This window comes from Nycticebus coucang, chromosome 14 (genome assembly GCF_027406575.1).
Source record: "Nycticebus coucang isolate mNycCou1 chromosome 14, mNycCou1.pri, whole genome shotgun sequence".
NCBI lineage: Eukaryota > Metazoa > Chordata > Mammalia > Primates > Lorisidae > Nycticebus > Nycticebus coucang.
Genome location: NC_069793.1, coordinates 21988962 through 22009094, shown reverse-complemented (window position 1 = coordinate 22009094; position 20133 = coordinate 21988962).

Sequence of the window (20133 nt, the reverse complement as noted above, 5' to 3'; positions counted from 1 at the left end):
TTATAGAAACAAATTTGGAATAGTTGTTATTTATATTTTGAAATTCCATTGCTTAATCTTAAAAAATAAAAGTTTATTCTGTTTTCATTTTTTTGCTGTTTGAGTTTTGGTTTTGGATACATACATGTGGCAGAAAATTATACTCCATTAAGTTTACACAAAACTTTATTTTAATATTTTACTTCTAAAAAGATTACTTTGAAGAATCAGACAGCTATTTTCCATATTTATTCCTACCTCGATGATAAAGTTATATTAGTATTTAATCCAAATTTGCCTCTTCAAAATTGTGATGCTGCTTGAGAAATATTTAACATAAATGAAATAACATGGAGATTTGTGTCTAAAATTCATTCTTATGTAACACAGGCTTATTTTGAATTGTAATATTTCAACCACATGTTTCATTTTCCTTATAAATTCTCAGATATATCTGACCTTACATGATTCACTGTACATGAAAATATATGTATTCTTTTAAAATAAATTATCATTCTAAATATTGAATAATTTCTTATTTCTCTTCTTTGAAATTATTGAGAATTTTTCATACATAAATAGACCTTAATTTTGGCCTGGACTGGTTTAATTTTGTGATGCTCAAAATTTTCTGGACAAATAATCTTCAGTTCTGTACAACTGGTTAATTTGGTGGAGTGTTTCCAGTGGGAGATGCTTTACTATATGATGAAGGATAACATTACAATAACAGTAATGAGTTTATATGGGGAAAAGTCCATTTTATTCAGTTACTGTTGTTGGAATTTTGTTATTTTGTCAGCGTGGACCTATCTGAAAAATTGTATACTTTAGCTTATTTTTGTGATTTTTAAAATATACTTTTTTTAAGGGCTACAAAAGTAATTTGAAGGCAGCAACTATTATTAATAAAATAGTGGTGTTAAAAATTGAAACACACACACACACAAAAAAAATTGAAACACAAAATGGGAAAATAGTTAAAGCTGAGATTTCCATCATCATCCATTCCTGGCACCAGGTATGGGACTTTTGAATGACTTAGTCTAATTCTGTGATTCCACAATCCAAGCCCCCTGGATTTGGGATGTGTCCTGGCTCACTCTACGATATGCATTTCAACTTTCTGTGTTAGAATATAGTCATATGACCTTTCTTCTACCTCTTAAATGTGACTTGAAAATTGCTTAAAAATTAGAACTTTTTCAATAATATATAGTAGTTATAATGCACTCTACAACAATGTGATTTTATATTTTTTATAAAAAGTCAAGTCACAACTGCCCTTCTGTAAACTTAGCAGGCTGCTATCTTTGGGAGTGTTAAGGCAACGTGGAAACTTGGGCTTCTGAGAGTTAGGTCATCTGTCTAGCAATGATCTTTGCAAGAAGATTCTAGGATTTGCTGTTGGTATGGAAGACTCCCAGGTGGGACAAGAGTAATACTTGGCCAGGTTTTCTGTGGTCAGAATGGGCAGACTGTCTTGTTACAGGAAAGCAGCAGGTAATTAGAGATAATAACCAGGAATTTCTGGGAACTGGAAGGATAAATAGCCATGTGTGCACTGGCCTGGAATTCTTTGTCCCTTCTCATCCCATTTCTGTCTTCGGTGGTCCATAGAATGGAAGTCGGTTTTTCTCTGCGAGTGGTGGATCCAAGAATCAGCTCAGCTACCAACAGGCTGTGCTGTCTCTGGCAACATGCTGAACCTCTGTGCCTGTTTTGTCCTAAAATATTGACCATAATAATTGCCTATTAGTACCAGCGATCATTGCTCTGAGATCTAATAAAATGGAGTTTACCAAAGGATATAAAACACTATCTAAATATAAGGAATTTATTGTCATCATAAGTAATCATTATAGACTTTTCTAGAGAAATTGAGTGGCACCGTTCCTTGCATTCTGAAGTAAACAGTGGACAAGTGTTCCTTGGAGATTGTGTGTGCTTGAAAATACACCAAAGAAATTAGACGGTCTTAATGTGTTGCCTTTGGTATTGTGAATGCAGCTGATCTAATGCCCGAGGAGCCCAGAGTGTCTGAAGGAGGATGCCTGGCAACACCGAGTCAAGAACTGTAATGCTATGACACCCTAGCAAGACAGAAATGGGAAAGACCCTATGAGGTCATTGACCTCGGCCTGAAATATTCCATGAAGGGAATGCTCACAAACGGAGTAGTAGAATATTATTTAAATGATTTAATCTACTTAGTGAAGAAGTTCTAAGAGAGTTACCTGACTGCATTCACTACAATTGGGTACTTTGAGGATATGGAAGACAAATCAGCTGCTTCCTAATCTAACTCTTGGCACATCACTCCCAAAGCAGCCCAACTCTGATGTTCTCTGAGGTGCAGGCATGTCTGTGGCTAAGGGTGCCTTTTTTGTGGAAATGGAATCAGTGATACCTGTATCATTATAGCTTAAGACCATCAGCAAGACATTTTTTTTTGTCCAATAAAGATTCCTGGTTGAGCATCCTGAGAGGTCAGACTGCTGGCAAATAAATTAGGGATTTGGTGAGAGATCTCTTGACCAGAAATAAGAGACATGGCCCATGGACATGGACATGAACATGGATACAGTAAAATGGAACTTCCAGATTGTAAACAATGGAAGAGAGAAGGAAAAAGAAGCTGGCTGGCTCAGTGCCTATAGCTCAGTGGCTAGGGAGCCAGCCATATACACCAGGGCTGGCAGGTTCGAACCCAGCCTGGGCCTGCCAAACAACAATGGCAACCACAACAAAAAGTAGCTGGGCATTGTGGTGGGCGCCTGTAGTCCCAGCTACTTGGGAGGCTGAGACAAGAGAATCACTTAAGCCCAAGAGTTTGAGGTTACTGTGAGCTATGATCACATGGCACTCTACCCAGGGCGACATAGTGAGACTCTGTCTCAAAAAAAAAAAAGAAGCTGGCTGAAGGAGGGCTAAGGACTTGGAGATTCATGAGTGGCTTTGCAAACAATGTTTCCTTTGCTGGTACATTATTAAAGGATTCAAATGGGGATGTCTGCATTTATGGTAGCTCTAGGGACTGAATATTACCTGGAGTCCCAGAATGAAGATAAGAAGCATCATTAAAGATAAAACACACACAAAAAAAATAAATCCCCCCCAATCATCCTACCTTCTGTCTATGTGGTTCATTAGAGTTTACAAGATACTTTCTCAAACACTGGTGCATTATGCCCTCACTCAAAAGCTCAATTGTCATTCTCTTTACTTTGGATATAAGGAGGCTGAGCAATGAAGGATCAAGAGGCAGGACTCAACCACAGGAACTTGGCCTCCAAATGCAGAGCGCTAAGCAGAGGTCCCTGGAGAAGATTCCCACATATCCCCATTGAGTCTTTAACCAAATTAGGATAGCTAGCGCCCTATGTGAAAGGGAGATGAAGTCAAACTGAAATCAGCAGAGCCTTCCATTTGGGGCCAGGCAGTTAATACTCACTCTTGTCTGTGCCCCTTATGGGAGATGGGACATTACTTGCACCCACATAACAATAGCATGACTTGGAAACACATACCTTCCAAGCATTGCAGTGGGAATCAGTGTGAATAGTTCTGTGTGATCTTGGGCCATACTTTTATCTTCTCCAGGACTTGCTTTCGGTATCTATAAAATGAGAATTGCAGTAGTTCCTACTTCAGAGGATTGTGGAGGAAATTAAATTCTTAGCTCAGATAGAAGTACATTCCATGCATAGTATATATTATCTTAGTCATTGCTGTGTTGAGATATTTTCTTCATTATAGAAATGTTCTGGGTAGAACATATCGTGAACTTTTTTGCTTCCTTTTGTGAATTTTTTGACTGCAAGAGTACAAGCGATCATAGAAGAGAAGAGAAAGGATGATGGGCGTGCTGGCGTAAGTGTGCACATACGTGTGTGCATGTGTGTGTCTATCTACTGTGTAACACCACCTGGTAAGGCCTGAGAACCTCACAGCAAACTAAGTCTCTAAGAAAAGAAATTATATTATTCAATGAAGCCCAAACATTTTATTCTTATGAAAGCCCCTCAAACTCTTATTCAGAACCCACGTGCTTTTATTTTACCCTAGCATTTTAAGTTTTCTTCAACAAACACTTATTATTTAATATATTTCAGATTCTGCTCTAAATGCTTTACAAATAACAATTCATTTGATTGTCACAGCAATCATATAAAGTAGGCACTAATAATATACCCACTTCACAGATGAGGAAACGGAGGCACAATAATATAAAGGTACATGTAAAATAATATGAAAAGCATACAATAATAACTATCATATATTTGTGTAGTTCTACATATTTTCTCAATGATTGCCACATGCAATTGTGTTATAAATGATTCTAAATTTTGATTATCTAATTTTCCATCCTACTTTTTTTTTTAGTTTTTCAATTCTTTTTAGAGACAGGATCTCACCCTGTCACCAACACTAGTGTGCAGTGGTACAGTCATAGTTTAGGGTAACCTCAGACACCTGGACTCAAGTGATCTTTCTAAGTAGCTGAGACTCCAGGCAAGCCACTGTACCTGGCCAATTTTTATATTTCATGTATAGATGGCTCTTGCTGTGTTGCCTAGGTTAGTTTTCACTGCTTGGTCTCAAGAGATCCTCCTGTCTCAGCCTCTCAAAGCACTGGGATTACAGGTGTGAGCCACCATGCCTGACCTCCTAGGCCATTTTAGAAGCTGTAGGTTAAATGTTAGGAGACCTTGATGGTTACAAGATGAAAGAGCTGGTTTTGAGATACTAGGTAGAAAAACTATAAAATGCAGTAATGAGAGCACACTGATATGAGACTGTTTAATGCAAGGGAAACAAATCCTACACATTTCAGTACCTTTGAGGACAGACCTCCTGTCTGGGCTGTAACTGGGGCTCATGTTGAGCTGGCCCATCAGGAAGATGAAGTGATCCTCCTTTGAGGAGAAATGTATATTTTTGAAAGGTCAAAATAGCATTTTCTTCTTTCTTTCTTTTTATTTTTTTTTTTTTGAGTAAGAGTCTTACTTTGTCACCCTCAGTAGAGTGCTGTGGTGCCATAGCTCACAGCAACCTCAGACCCTTGGACTCAAGAGATTCTCTTGCCTTAGCCTCCTGAGTAGCTGGGACTACAAGTGCCCACCGCACATCTCCCTATTTTTAGGAATGGGGTCTCGCTCTTGCTCAGGCTGGTCTCAAACTCCTGAGCTCAAGCAATCCACCTGCCTCTACCTCCCAGAATGCTAGGATTACAGGCATGAGCCACCAAGTCCCCACAACATTATCTTAATTTAAAAAGCAGTGCCCTTTCTTTGAAGAAAAATTAGAAAGCACAACCATTCATCAGAATACACAGGAGATTGGTTTCAGGATTCTCCTCACCTACCCAAATCTGTCCATAGGTAAGTCTCACAGTTGGCCCTGCAGAACCCACATGTAGGAAAAATTGGCCCTTCTTGTATGTGGGTTTTGCGTACCACCAACACTGTATTTTCAATCTGCGTTTGGTAGAAGTGGACCTGTGCAGTTTAAACCCTTGTCGTTCCAAGGTCAACTATACACTTAATCAAAGAGAAGAAAAAATACCCATAATCTTATCACTCAGGGATAACATCTTAATGGGTGCATCTGTTTTGTTTGTTTTACAAAAATAGGCTCATTTATGCATTTTTCACATAAGTTGAGAACAGTCTTCTATGTGGTATCTCTTCACTACAACATAGTTTTAAATGGCTGAGTAGAACTTCAGTATGCACATGTATTATGAAGAATTTAACCAATCCCTTATATTGTTGGAAAATTGTCTACTTAAAATTGTCTGGGGCTATTGTAGGTAATGCAGCAGTGAAAATATTTGTAGCTAAATCTTTGTGAATATCTCTAATTATTTCTCACACTAAATTATTGCCAAATTGCTTTCCAGAAAATTGTTCCAAATAGTGAAGCTCTTTGGAAAGCCTTATTTCAAAAATAGTTAAATGAGAGTTAAAATAAGGGGAGGGGGAGATAAGGAGAATCTGGATAAATGAGCCTTCTCCAGTTAGCTGGAGAAGTCTTCCTACTGAGGACGATCTCATTTTTGAATGAAGCCAGGTGTGGAAGGTCTTGCTGGTTCTCTAAGGCCTCCAAAAGCAGGTTTTGTATATTTTCTCCTTTCTCTGCCTGCCCCAAGCTCAGTGTGCAGGTGTTATGAGAGTCGTGGATTGGAATGAAAAACCTGGATCAATTCTCTGTCTCTGCTGCAAGCTGTGTGACATCAGGGAAAATCTCCTGGTTTCTCTGAGTCTCATTTCCTCATCCATAAAATAGGAATAATAGTGTCACCCACTCCTGTCTCATAGGAGCCCTCTGAAGTTTAAAATCTCAAAATTGAGATAACATTTGCATAAACTCTTTTTAGAAAAGTGAAAACCTTTACAATTGTAGGCTACTATGAATATTATTCAATATATATTTAATCTCCCATAGATCTTGTACTTCTGGTAAAGAAAGAAGACCCTTGGCAAGGGGGCATGAGTTCTAATCCCAGATCTGCCACTAACTAGCCTTGACAGGTCAAATAAGTCAATTTACCTCTCTGGAACTACTTTCTCCATTTATAAAACGAGGGGGGTTGTACCATGTGGCTTACATCATCAAAATTTTGATGTGATTCTCATTAGCAACTCTGAGATAAACTCAAAACAGAAATTATTAGTCCCATGAAGAAAACAAGATCCAGAAAAATTAAATCCATACCTATAGTTGCCTAATTCACTTTTTCATCTGCTTTCTTTTGCGTGGCTGTTAGAAGGGGATAAAATGAGGCTCATGTTTCCCAATTGTTACTAGAAAGAAAAATTTGGAATATTGTTTTCACCTTTTTTCTCTAGAGAATTCCTTTCTCAATGTACTTTTCCCTTTCAGCCACTTGAATTGCTCCATTATTGTTTGATTGGCTAAATTCAGGTATAAACAGATTTTAAAAAAATATTTGGTGTCATATAAACCTAGCATAAAACTGTAAATTTCTTACTACATCATGAAATCTTTGAAACCAGGGCATCTATATATTCCTAGAATCTAACATAATGTTTGGCACATTAATGTTCATTATTATTAAAGCCATGGTGGTAAGCAGAAAGGGCTCTAAACAGACTGGTAGGTACTATATTTGACTTCTCTAGTCAACTCTTGGTTTTAACAAAACTAGCTCAGGAGGAGTCCTAGGAAGAACTTATAAGTTATAAGGTACTAGGAAGAAGCCTAGTGAAGTCGGAAGATATGAGTTCAAATTCTGGCTCTGATGTTTACTATGTTTACTAGTTAAGTGGCCCAAACCTCAGTTTCTTCATATGCAAATGAGTTAATAATGCCTACCTGATTGTCATGAATATATATAGAACTAGAATATGGTAGTGACTCATTAAATATGAGTTTCATTTCAGGAAAGATATTACAAGATGGTTTGGGGAGAACCATAAGCAACAGGAGGGATCCCTAAAACACTTTGTTCTTGGGCATGTTTAAACTAATGCCACCAAAAAGTGGTACTTTCTCTTATTGTTACATCCATCAGTGGAATGTGTATGTAGGCCTGCATCCATTACTGTTCATTCACTATCTCGTATATAGTATGTTATACCGTGAATCCAACCTCTTTTCTTCCTGACACCTAAAATAACACACGCATTAAAAAAAACTTTGATATTTTTCCTTGATGGATGATCAGTGAATGCAAATTATTTTAATATGGTTTTTAAATTTAGAGCAACAAAAGCAATAATACAGAAAAACATTTTGATAAGATTCAAATATTTTGTGTTATCTTGTGCTTTTGAATTACTCATCCCATAAGACAATGAGCAAATTTGACCCATCCTTCTAGGTCCATTGCAAATGACTCTTCTTTTAGGAAGCCCTCCCTTCCCCCTGATTCCATATTGGTTGACGAGTTCTTTCCTAGGGCTATTTTTGCAACAGCTCCATGACATTAGTTTGTTCATTCAATGAGTAAAATATATAACAAAATTTTACTGTATAAAACTTCTGTTTAATAGAGTTGTTAGTTCTTTCATCTTAATCCTTCATAACTGCAGACTCCTAGACAGTGAGTGGAACCCCACTGATTCTAGCCTACCAAGGGTACAGATCTCCCCAGTAACCGAAATTGCTCTGATGTGGAGCAAGTGATATCTGGGCTGGAGCCACCACTCTCTTTGTGTTGTCAATAGACTCCTCTAGAGTCTGAATTGGGGTAATTATTAAAACAGTAATGAATATTTTTCAGTACCTCTCATATGCCAGCTACCCATATGTATTATTTCAAATCCTGCCAACAATCATGCAAATTTTCAGCATTTCAGGATGAGAAACTGAGGTTTAAAGAGATTAGGTTACTTTTCCAAGGTACATCATTGTGTACTGACTCTGACTTAACTGGTGGGCATAATCCAGTCCTATTTGGGTTCATAGTAGGTTCTTAGCAAATAGTGATTCCTATTATTATTTTTGAAAATCGTGAGTACAGATCTTCCTTTCCACTCTAGCAGGGTACTCCTATTTTTTTTCCTTTGTCTCCTTCCTGGCTGAAAATAATGACAGAAAAAAATGGTAACTCCCTTTGTATCAAATGATATATTAATAAACCATAGGAAAGTAATTTGAAAGATATAAAGTCCTAATGAAATTTTAGGTATTTTACAATAATAATAGTTATTTTATTATTATTGTTCAGTCCTCATCATTATGAGCCCTTCTGGGTAGGAATTTTATCATTATGAGCCCTACCCAGAAGGGCTCATAATAAGAATGTTATTCTTTGTATTCAAAGAGCAGGTACTTAGATGATGTTTAAAAATATATTGTGCCCATGGCGCCTGTAGATCTGTGGGTAGGGCATCAGCCACATACACCAAGGCTGGCAAATTCGAACCCAGCCCAGGCCAGCTAAACAACAATGACAACTGCAACAAAAAAATAGCTGGGAGTTGTGGCGGGCACCTATAGTCCCAGCTACTTGGGAGGCTGAGGCAAGAGAATCGCTTAAGCCCAAGAGTTGAAGGTTGCTGTGAGCTGTGATGCCACAGTACTTTATGGAGGGTGACATGGTAAGACTCTGTCTCAAAATATATATATATATGTATATATATTCAACTGTATTATGTAATATATGTATGCAAAATATATATATTCAACTGTATTATGCAATATTTATTATGTATATATAATATATATACTATGCATGTATATGTAAATGTATATTGCATAATACAGTTGAATTTACTTGCTTTAAAAGATAGAGTGGGATCTGAAAAAGTCTGGGTTTGGTCTGGGCTGACCCAAAGGCAATCTGGTTCACTGAACAAGTAAGATAAATAGTCTGATAGGATGGGACTCATTTGTTCATTCAACAAATGCATAACGAGCATCTACTATATGCCAGGCACTATTTCAGACCAAGAGAAAACAGCTGTGAACAAGAGAGATTAAAGTCTTACAAAGACAGATAGTACATAAGTAAAATTGCAAAGTGAACTGAGGAATGAAGAAAATGCAAATGGCTGAAGTAACAGAGAGGGAAGAAGTAGGGCAGGGTGTGTGGCTACTTTAGATATGGTGGTCAAGAGAGGCCTCTCTGAGGACATGGCATTTGCTCCAAGACTGGAAGAAGAGAAGGAGTCAACCACATTCAGATGTAGGAGAAGAGTGTTCCAATAAAGATCAAGGCCACAAAGCAGAATTGGGGATTGGCATATTTGAGATGCAGGAGGGCCAGGGTAGCCTGTGTAGTGAGAACAGTGAGTCAGGAGCCTTGTTGTTTAGGGACTATTAGCCCCAGTCAGAAATCTGTGTTTATTCCGAGATTTATGAGAAAGCCATTTGAGGTTTTAAACAAACGAATGATGTTCTCTGACATAAGCTTAAAAACACCTTTCTGGCTGCTGGTGGAAGATGGGTTGAAGAAAGGCAAAAATGTAACCAGGAAGAAAAACTGAAAGGTTATAACTTTTTATTTTCTTATTTTTCCTGGTTAATCTAGTAATTATTATTTGCATTTTAACTTATCATAGCCTTCTATGTATTCATATGATTTCATTTCACTTATATTATAAAAATTGTACAATGTGGTATTTTCATATAGTTTACTTCTGCATATAGTATAAGCCACATTTTTTTTCTTTTTTCTTTTTCTTTTTGAGACAGTCTCATTATGTAACCCTCAATAGAGTGCTGTGGCATCACAGCTCACAGTAACCTCCAACTCTTAGGCTTAAGCGATTCTCTTGCCTCAGCCTCCCAAGTAGCTGGGATTACAGGCGCCTGCCACAACGCCCAGCTATTTTTTTGTTGTAGTTGACATTGTTGCTTTAGCTGGCCCAGGCCAAGTTTAAACCCGCCAGCCTCAGTGGCCAGCAGCCTACAAACAGAGCTATGGCCACTGCCCTATAAACCACACTTTTACTTTTAAAGAAATCCACAGATTGAATGATTCTTCTCTTCCTTGTGTATGCAGTTTTTTTCCACCCCCAAATACTTCCTTTAATATTTCTTGTAGTGCAGGTCTGCCAGTGATGAATGATCTCAGTTTATATTTGCCTTTTTAAAGTCTTTGTTTTGCCTTCATTTTTTGAAGTAGATTTTCACTGGATATAGATTTTCAATTTATAAGCTTTTCTTTTTTTTCCTTTTAGCACTTTAAAGATATTATTCCATTGTCTTCTGGCTTTCATTGTTTCTGATGAGAAGTCATAGACATTTATATTTTCTTTCTTTTTTTTTTTTTTAGAGACAGAGTCTCACTTTGTCACCCTTGGTAGAGTGCTGTGGCATCACAGCTCACAGCAACCTCCAGCTCTTGGGCTTAAGCGATTCTCTTGCCTCAGCCTCCCAAGTAGCTGTGACTACAGGCGCTCGCCTCAGTGCCTGGCTATTTTTTGTTGCAGTTTGGTCGGGGCCAGATTGGAACCTGCCAACCTCGGTACATGGTGTTGGTGCCCTACTCACTGAGCCACAGGCGCCGCCCGACATTCCTCTATATGTGTGCCTGGCTATTTAGTAAAGTTTTTTTTATTTATCTTTGTATCAGCAATGTAATACAATGCTTTGTACCTACAATGCACCTAGGTGTAATTTTGTTTGTGTTGTTTTTGCTTCTTTAGTTTGTTCAGTTTCTTTTTTTTTTTTTTTGGCCGGGGCTGGGTTTGAACCCGCCACCTCTGGCATATGGGACCGGCGCCTTTCTTAAATCTGTAGACTGGTATTTGTCATCAAATGCAGGGTGGGGAATGATCATTAAGTCTTCTACTACTTTTTACAACTCAGTCACTCTTTCCTCTCCTGAGAATTCATTTAAACCTATGCTAACCCATTTTTGATTGTCCCTCAGTTCCCTGAGATCTGTTTTGTCGGACTTTTTACTTTCTGTGCTTTAAGTTCTTTGATCTCTTCTTCTGTAGTACCCAATCTGCTGTTAAACCTAGTCAGTAATTTTTTTTATTTTAGGCATCATAATTTTATATTAATATTTTTATTTGGTACTTTTTATATTTTCTAATTCTATCTTGAGATTTTTCATCTGCTCACCAACTATATCTAGTTTTTCCTTTAGTTCTTGATATATTTTAAAGTTCTTAAATAATAATTCCAACAACTGTGTTATCTATGGGTCTATTTCTTTTTTTTTTTTTTATTGTTGAGTATTCATTGAGGGTACAAGATACCAGGTTACACTGATTGCATTTGTTAGGTAAAGTCCCTCTTACAATTGTGTCTTGCCCCCCAAAAGTGTGTCACACACCAAGACCCCCACCCTCCCTTCTTCCCTCTCTCTGCTCTTCCTTTCCCCCACCCCCACCCCCACTGTGTACTAGGTCATTAATTGTCCTCATATCAAAATTGACTACATAGGATTCATGCTTCTCCATTCTTGTGATGCTTTACTAAGAATAATGTCTTCCACTTCCATCCAGGTTAATACAAAGCCATCTTTTTAATGTTTGAATAGTATTCCATGGTGTACATATACCACAGCTTGTTAATCCATTCCTGGGTTGGTGGGCATTTAGGCTGTTTCCACATTTTGATGATTGTAAATTGAGTGATAAACAGTCTTTTGGCTATTTTTCCCCCTTGGTTGTGGGTTACAGTTTTGTACTTCTTTACATAGCTAGTGATTTTTCATTGTATACTAGACATTGCATGTTTTATCCCTATTTTACAGATTATAAAACTGACATATAGAGAGATGGCACAAATTGCCCAAGGTTAATGGTTAATAGGTAGGGGGTTGGCATTTGATTGCAAGTGATTTGCATCCAGAAATCTACATCTTTAATCTCTATACTGCCTTCAAGTCAGACAAGGGTCATGCTATTGTCCCCTCACATCACTATCCCGTACCTGAACTAAAAAAGAAATTCCATGATAAGTTTGGTAAGTTATAAAATGTTACTGGGATTTGGGGCTGGTGAAAGGCGTTTGACAATTGAAGAGCTAGACACAGGGTTGGTTACAGTTTTTTCACACTGGGCTCTTTTAGTCTCTTCCATTTCATTGACTTCAGTCACCAGTACTCTCTTTTTATGGCCAAGTGACATTCAAGTATGGACAAAAATTGGTAAGGGACTCAGGGAGATTTTCAGTGCCTGGCTTCTTAACATGAAGTGCTTGAGAAAGTAGATGACAATCGTGATGATCCATCTTTTTGGAGATATGAGAAGTTGTTTGGAAAACATTACTTTCTTAAAAAATTAATACTTCATAGCAGGAGACTTTCAGCCTAGTGCTGCTTCTGACTTTGGGGTGGGGAGATTGGTAAGGTGAAAATGGATCCAACAAGGTTGCTGGATCACTGTAGGCTATTTTTTCCCACTTGTTTATCTGAGAGTTGGGATCTCCTTGAGATGAGTTCTTTTTGTGATCTTTGAGATCTCAGGAAGGAAGGATATAGCAGATTGCAGGCTATTATTATGGCAAGATCATTTCTCTTTGGCCACCAAACAGTTGTTCCCTGAGTCACAAACTACTCAATTCAGTGGCTGTTGAACGAAACTGCCTTTGAAATTCAGAGGAGAGTGTCAGTGTGTGCCAAAACCAAGCCCCTGAGTCACCCAGCACACAGCAGGAAGACAGCAATGAGTAGGATCAGAAGTGATGCCAGAACCCACCCCTTGCAGAGAATGTGGATCTTCGAGAGAGTCCATTACACAGAAATCATCCCAGGTCATAAAATCTCACGTCTGCGCAGAAGGGAGGTGCCATTGTCTGTTCCTTCCCCTCTCTGCAGCTTCCTGTGTAGTGGCTCATTTCCCTAAGTATCTTTTTACCTGGATTGAGCCATGTATTACGAATATCACTTTTTATTTATAATGTCTAAAGAAGCTACATTAGACATTATAGTTCAGGAGACAAAATAGGTGCGGTTTGTATTTGGAAATGTAACATCTTATTTACTGGGAAGACCTGAGTTTGAACTGATCTATGCAGAAAACTGTTGTCTTTTTTTCTCTTGTCAACCACAGTTATGCAAGTATTCTATGTAATTGTTATTTTTCTTTTCTTTTTGGAAGGAGTCTCCTGCTGAAGAAAGAACCTAAAGAGATGCATAAGTTCCAGGGAATTTTCCTCTAAGACTAATAACACCAAGTTAGCTTTGACCTTATTTATTTATGTTTGTTATTTCTTCCACATGAAAAATATCTGTCTCCTTCAGAGAACCTGGGCTAGAATTTTTGTTTTCCTTGTGCTGGTTGAAGAAGACTCTCAAACCCTGATGCTGTTTTTTATTTATTTCATGAAGAATTTCAGGTGGTGCTTGACAACTTATACCCCCTATAAAACCAAGAAACGTGCTTTTACACTGTGTATATTAAAGATATCTTCCAACTAACATTACACCAAAGAAATGGAGTCATCTTGCACTATAATTTTTTGTTAAATATTTGGGAACTATTGTTTTGAGTGTCACCCACAGTAATAATAGCCAACTAAAAAAAATGTCCTACTGGAGGACCAGTTAAATATTGGCTCTATTTCTACTTTTATACCTCATCCCTTTCCCCTTTCTAGTCCTTCCAGGAACAAAGCAAGGTATCCCTTCCTCTAGCAAACTGCTTACAAAATTCCATGTAATAAAATGCTGAACTGGAAATAACCAAACATTGCCATCAGTTTCTGAGGATTCCAGAACTAGAAGTCAACCAGAACCTTTGTTTTAGGGCTCGTGGGCCTGGAACACAATTTATAAGCTGCACTCGTATTGGCTCCAAGGTTAGAAATAGAGGAGCACAGTTTTATTGCCTTTGATTATGACATACTGCACATGAACGTCAGTAGGGCTCAAATGTGCGTTGAAGGCAGCCAAAGGGTAAATAAATTAAACTGAAGTGACTCAGAAGACACATAGGGAGCAAAGATGTGCAGAGATAACAAGGGACTTGGTATCTGACAACAACCCCACTTAGAACTCTAGGGAGAGAACCTTATTAGAAAACTCAAAGAGCTGTAATATCACAATGAGTTTCACCTATAAGTGTTCTCAGCAGGCATGCTGAAGAATATATGGATGGTGATTTAAGGGGGCTGGTGTTTATGTTTTAGAAGTCCCTTGGCACTTACCCTACAGTCAAGCCAATGCACTTTTCCTTTTAGACAAACAGAATAGCTGGATCATATGTACTAAGACTGTCCATTTTTTAAAAGACTAAAATATGTCGACATAAAGACCTTGAGCCTTTCCTCAATCTCACTTAACAATTTGCTTCTTTTGGGTGTGGGGGCAGTCTCAAGCTGTCACCTATGTAGAGTGCTGTTATGTGATAGCTCACAGCAACCTCCAACTCAGGCTCAAGCAATTCCCTTGTATTTTTAGTAGAGATGGGGGTGGGTGGGATGTGTCTCACTTTTGTTCAGGCTGACCTTGAACTCGTGAGCTCAAGCAATCCACCGGTTTGGCCTCCCAGAGTGCTAGGATTACAGGCCTGAGCCACCTCACCCGGCCAACAACTTGCTTCTTGCAATAGCTTCCCTTTAAGGCAATAAGGTACCACTTATGGTCACCTTTGTAGATTATGCTTTTGTTTTTATTTTCTCAGTGATTTGCCTTTATTTGCCTTTTTAACCTTGCTATACTTTTGCTGTATCAGGACAAAGCCCAGATGTCCACTGACATCTTTCATCAAGGCATCCATGGAAGGCACTGAAGTCCACTGGTTAGAAAGGAAAAGTGCTTTTGCGTTTGATTAGTATGAAGGTAGTTAGAAACAATGCTGAGTCACACTTTAAAGCAGCTGCCTTGCAAACAAAGTGAGAGGGCTTTACCACTGGCTTTGAAGTCAGTAAACCCAGGACTGGCCCTTGCTCCACCGAGAACAGGTTTCTCAAGGTCTCTAAGCGTCTGTTTACCCTCCCTCTAAATACCATCGTCTATTGAGCATTTATACCACTATATGCAACCTTTTATTCATTTAAACCTCAGAACAATTCTATGGCGTAAACATTGTTATCACTCCCCTTTTACAGATGAGGAAACTGAGGCTCAAAAGGCTGTGAAGCTTGCTCAACATTATAGAACCACTCTCATCAGTTTCACTTCAGAGCCTGAGCTTTTAACTTTTCTGAAATGGGGGTTAATAACAGATTCATTATTGGAGCTGTGAGGATCAAAAGAGATATTATTTGTAAAAGCACGAAAGAGTCACATAGGCATTATAAGGTGTTATAATTGTTAGAACAAGATCACTTAAGACAAGAGAAAACTAAAAAATAGTTATATGGCCTGGTCATGGAAAAGTACATTCAAATGCCTCGATACCAGAGGTTACCAGTTCTATGTAAATCAACTTAAAATTTCCTGAATACATTATTTTTCCTGACAGTGCCCCATCAAAAAGTACCATATGCACATAAATTGGGCAGGATGATGACCATTCCATTTTAAATTGAGTCCTTCTTTAGAAGGCCGAGCAGCCTAAAAGACAAAGAAAAGAACTCTGGGGCGGCGCCTGTGGCTCAGTGAGTAGGGCGCTGGCCCCATATGCCGAGGGTGGCGGGTTCAAACCCAGCCCCGGCCAAACTGCAACCAAAAAATAGCCGGGCGTTGTGGCGGGCGCCTGTAGTCCCAGCTACTCGGGAGGCTGAGGCAGAAGAATCACGTAAGCCCAAGAGTTAGAGGTTGCTGTGAGCCGTGTGACAGCACGGCACTCTACCCGAGGGCGGTACAGTGAGACAGTCTCTACAAAAAAAAAAAAAGAAAAGAAAAGAACTCTGATCCACTTGTTATTTCTGAACCAAACTGTACTGGTGTACATATTTGCTTGAGATATGAGGACATCTCCACAGAAGTTCAGCCCCGACCTCCAGGAGCAATAATGTAGGTTAGTAATCACCTAGAAAGTGTTTATTTACTTTCTTGCAGGGCATAAGAGGATCAGAGTCTGTGAAACTGAGACATAATGTTCCTTAAATCACCACCACAATAAAACATGCATCATGTCAAGTTAATTTTACTTTTACCACCGACAGGTGGTATGTGAAGTAGAAGAGAAGGCTGGGGTCCCTCCTTCTCTTTCTTCTGTTGGCAGCTTGAGGGAGTTAACAAGAACCCCTTAGTCATCACAGGAAGTCCATGGCTACACAGGCCAAGCAGATGGAGTCTCTGATGTGAACAAGCCCATTAACAGAATCGAACAACTGATACTCTTGTTCTAGTTCCTATAATACTGATGGAATTGATTAAAGTGGTTGGTTATTGTAGGGTTGTATAGAGAGATATGAATATAAATGATAGGTAGATCAAAGGTAAAGACACTGTTGTCACCCAGCATATTTCAATATGAAATGTAAACCCATGTCCTGGTTATTAGAAATTGTCCCTTTGGGGGTTTGGCACCTGTAGTACAGTGGTTCCGGCACCAGCCACATACACCCAGGCTGGCAGGTTCAAACCTGGTCCCAGGCCAGCTAAACATCAATGACAACTGCAACAGACAAATGGCCGGGTGTTGTGGTGGGCACATATAGTCCCAGCTACTTGGAAGACTGAGGCAAGAGAATCACTTAAGCCCAAGAGTTTGAGGTTGCTGTGAGCTGTGACACCACAGCACTCTACTGCAAGCAACATAGTGAGACTCTGACTCAAAAAAAAAAAAAAGAAAGAAAGAAAGAACGAAGGAAAGAAATTATACCTTTGGGAAGTCTGGGGACTGAAAGCTTGAAATTCATGCTTATATCTCTTACTAAAAAATTTTTGCAAATTCGTAAGCTTAATGGTGACAATAATTTCCCAGCTAGAAATGGGGATATTTGATCTGAAGAATGTCTTTAGTCCCAGATTATGAGCCTATTCATAGAAAAAGTCTTTCAGGGTTACAGACTTGCATCACATTTAGTGCATATTTAATCATTTGTTTTTATTGAAAAAAGCAACATTTTTTGAAGTTGGAGCTACACTAAAAAATGGTCTCCATATTTACAGGTTATCTTAGCTGATCTCCATCTGCTGGGTTGTAAACGCTCCTGAAAACTAAACTGCCCTTTGCTATAGGTTTGGTTGAATCACAGAATCAATTATGAAGCTGGTATCCTTTTGTCCAAAAATAGGAAAGAGTTTGTCCCTAAACAATTTGAAGTGGTCTTGTTAAGTTGCATGGCCCCCATCCTTCAAGAGGGTAATACAGAGATGAATTGCCCTAGTGAGCGAGACAGGATGAGAGAGCTGAAAGAATTGTGGGACATCTGGGGAACAAGAAGTTTTACTGTTTAGATCCCTCCTGACCCCCTGTTTACTTCCCAGAGCCCTGTGTTCTGACTACTCAATAATAGATTTTATTATCTAAAGTTGGAGTCTCACTTTCATTTTATCAGGCAGAATATAAGAATTACTTTTAGATAGCCGGGCGTTGTGGCGGGCGCCTGTAGTCCCAGCTACTTGGGAGGCTGAGGCAAGAGAATCACTTAAGCCCAGGAGTTGGAGGTTGCTGTGAGCTGTGTGAGGCCACGGCACTCTACCAAGGGCCATAAAGTGAGATTCTGTCTCTACAAAAATAATAATAATAATAATAAAGAATTACTTTTAGAATAAATAGAAAAGGTGATAAACAATATGACCGGATTTTATAAAGAAAAGAACTGCAACTAATTGATGGAATCTACAACTTTTTTGAAAGGTGGTATTATAAACTTACTAGCCCAGCCTCTTTTCTCCTTGATTTTACTAGTTTACAGACTTTGAAGAGAAAAGAGGGCATGAATAAGAAATCATCACATGGAAAATAAAGAAATTAATCCCCTTGGGAAATTTTTTTCTGAGTGAGGAGTATACGAATACATAATTGAGGTGAGCCCAAACCAAAATGGATTATGAAAAGACCATTTCTTGGGCCAGTTACGGTGACTCACGCCTGTAATCCCAGCACTCTGGGAGGCCGAGGCAAGTGGATCACTTGAGTTCAGAAGTTTGAGACCAACCTCAACAAGAGCAAGAGCAAGACCTACATCTACTAAAAACAGAAAAACTATCCTGGCCTTGTGGGGGGAGGATGAGGCAAGAGGATTGCCTGACCCCAATTGATGTTGCTGTTGAGCTAGGCTGATGCCATGGCTCTCTACCTAGGGCTACAGAGTAAGACTCTGTCTCAAAAAAATAAAATAAAACGAAAAGAAAGAAAGAAAGAAAAAGCCATTTCAAAAGGCAACCACATGAATTTTAACATTGAGGTTTATGATCAAAACACTTTTTTTTTTTTTTGGAGAGCATCTCATTTTGTCCACCCCTGGTAGAGTGCCATGGTGATGTCATAGCTCACAGCAACCCTCGAGCTCAAGTGACTCTCTTGCCTCAGCCTCCTGAGTAGCTGGAACTACAGGCTCCCATCACAACACCCAGCTAATTTTTTTTTGTTTTTTTTTGGAGACGAGGTCTCACTCTAGCTCAGGCTGGTCTCAAACTCATGAGATCGGGTAATCCGACTCAGCACCATGCCCAGTCAAAACTTTTTTTTTTTTTGAGACAAGGTCTTGCTCTGTCTCCCAGGCTAGAGTGCAGTAACCTATCACAGCTCACTGCAACCTCAGACTCCTGGGCTCACAAGGATCCTCCTGCCTCAGCCTCCTAACTAGCTGGAACAACAGGCCAGAGCTATCACACCCAGAGATTTTTTCTCTTTTTAGTAGAAATGAGGTCTTGCTTATGCAGGCTGGTCTCAAACTCCTGATCTCAAATGATCCTCCCACCTTGGCCTCCCCAAAGTGCTGGGATCCTAGGCATGAAGCGCTTCACTTGGCCCTCAAATTTTTTGTTTAGTTTTGTTTTGCTCAACTTGACCAGTGATTAACAGATTCCATTTGTAATACCTAACAAGCAAGTTTGTCAGCAACAATTTGTGAGTTTCAACAATACCAACAAAAAGGAAAAATAATGTTGCTTGAGTAATGTTTTAAGCCCAGTTGATTAACAAAATGTAAGGAGGTGTATGGTTTTCAGAACTTGTGGCTAAAGCTTTATTTTCCAGGTGTTAACCTGAAGGAAGAGAAAACAGTTTACTTAAAATGGCTGTAAATGAAGTTTCCCATGAAAGTCTTTCTTTATCAGTATAGCAATAATAACTGTTCGAGTAAATAAGCTTACATTTATTAGAGCTTCTGATTCAATCATATCTTTAACATTTCTTTAGTTTCCCATGAGCCATTTCAAAGAATGATGAGCAAAGCTTTAATTTTTTGCATATTCCTCAAACAATAAGATTTTTTAAAAAGATAACCTGTGTTTTTTGTCTGGTAAAATGATGAATAACTTTTTTAAAGGTTTTCAGCAAAATGTAATAGGACAAATGTTTAACAAATTAAACCATACCTGCATTCAGTTTTCTTTTAAGTAGTCGTTCAGCAACATATTTTTTAAAATACAAATATTTTGTGGGTTTTGGCCAGGCTGGGTTTGAACCCGCCACCTCTGGCATATGGGACCAGCGCCCTACTCCTTGAGCCACAGGCACCACCCCAATACAAATATTTTGTTTCTTACTTTTAATTTTTGTATAATGAGGGTAAAATACTTTTATTTGTTCATAAAAATCTTGGGGGTAGGGGAAGAAGGCGATAGTAATTCACAGTTTCCTGTATACAAGTGCCAAATTAAGAAGGTCTGTAGAGGGCTTTTAAAAGAAGAAAAATAAAGCTCTGGTAAGTTTTAAA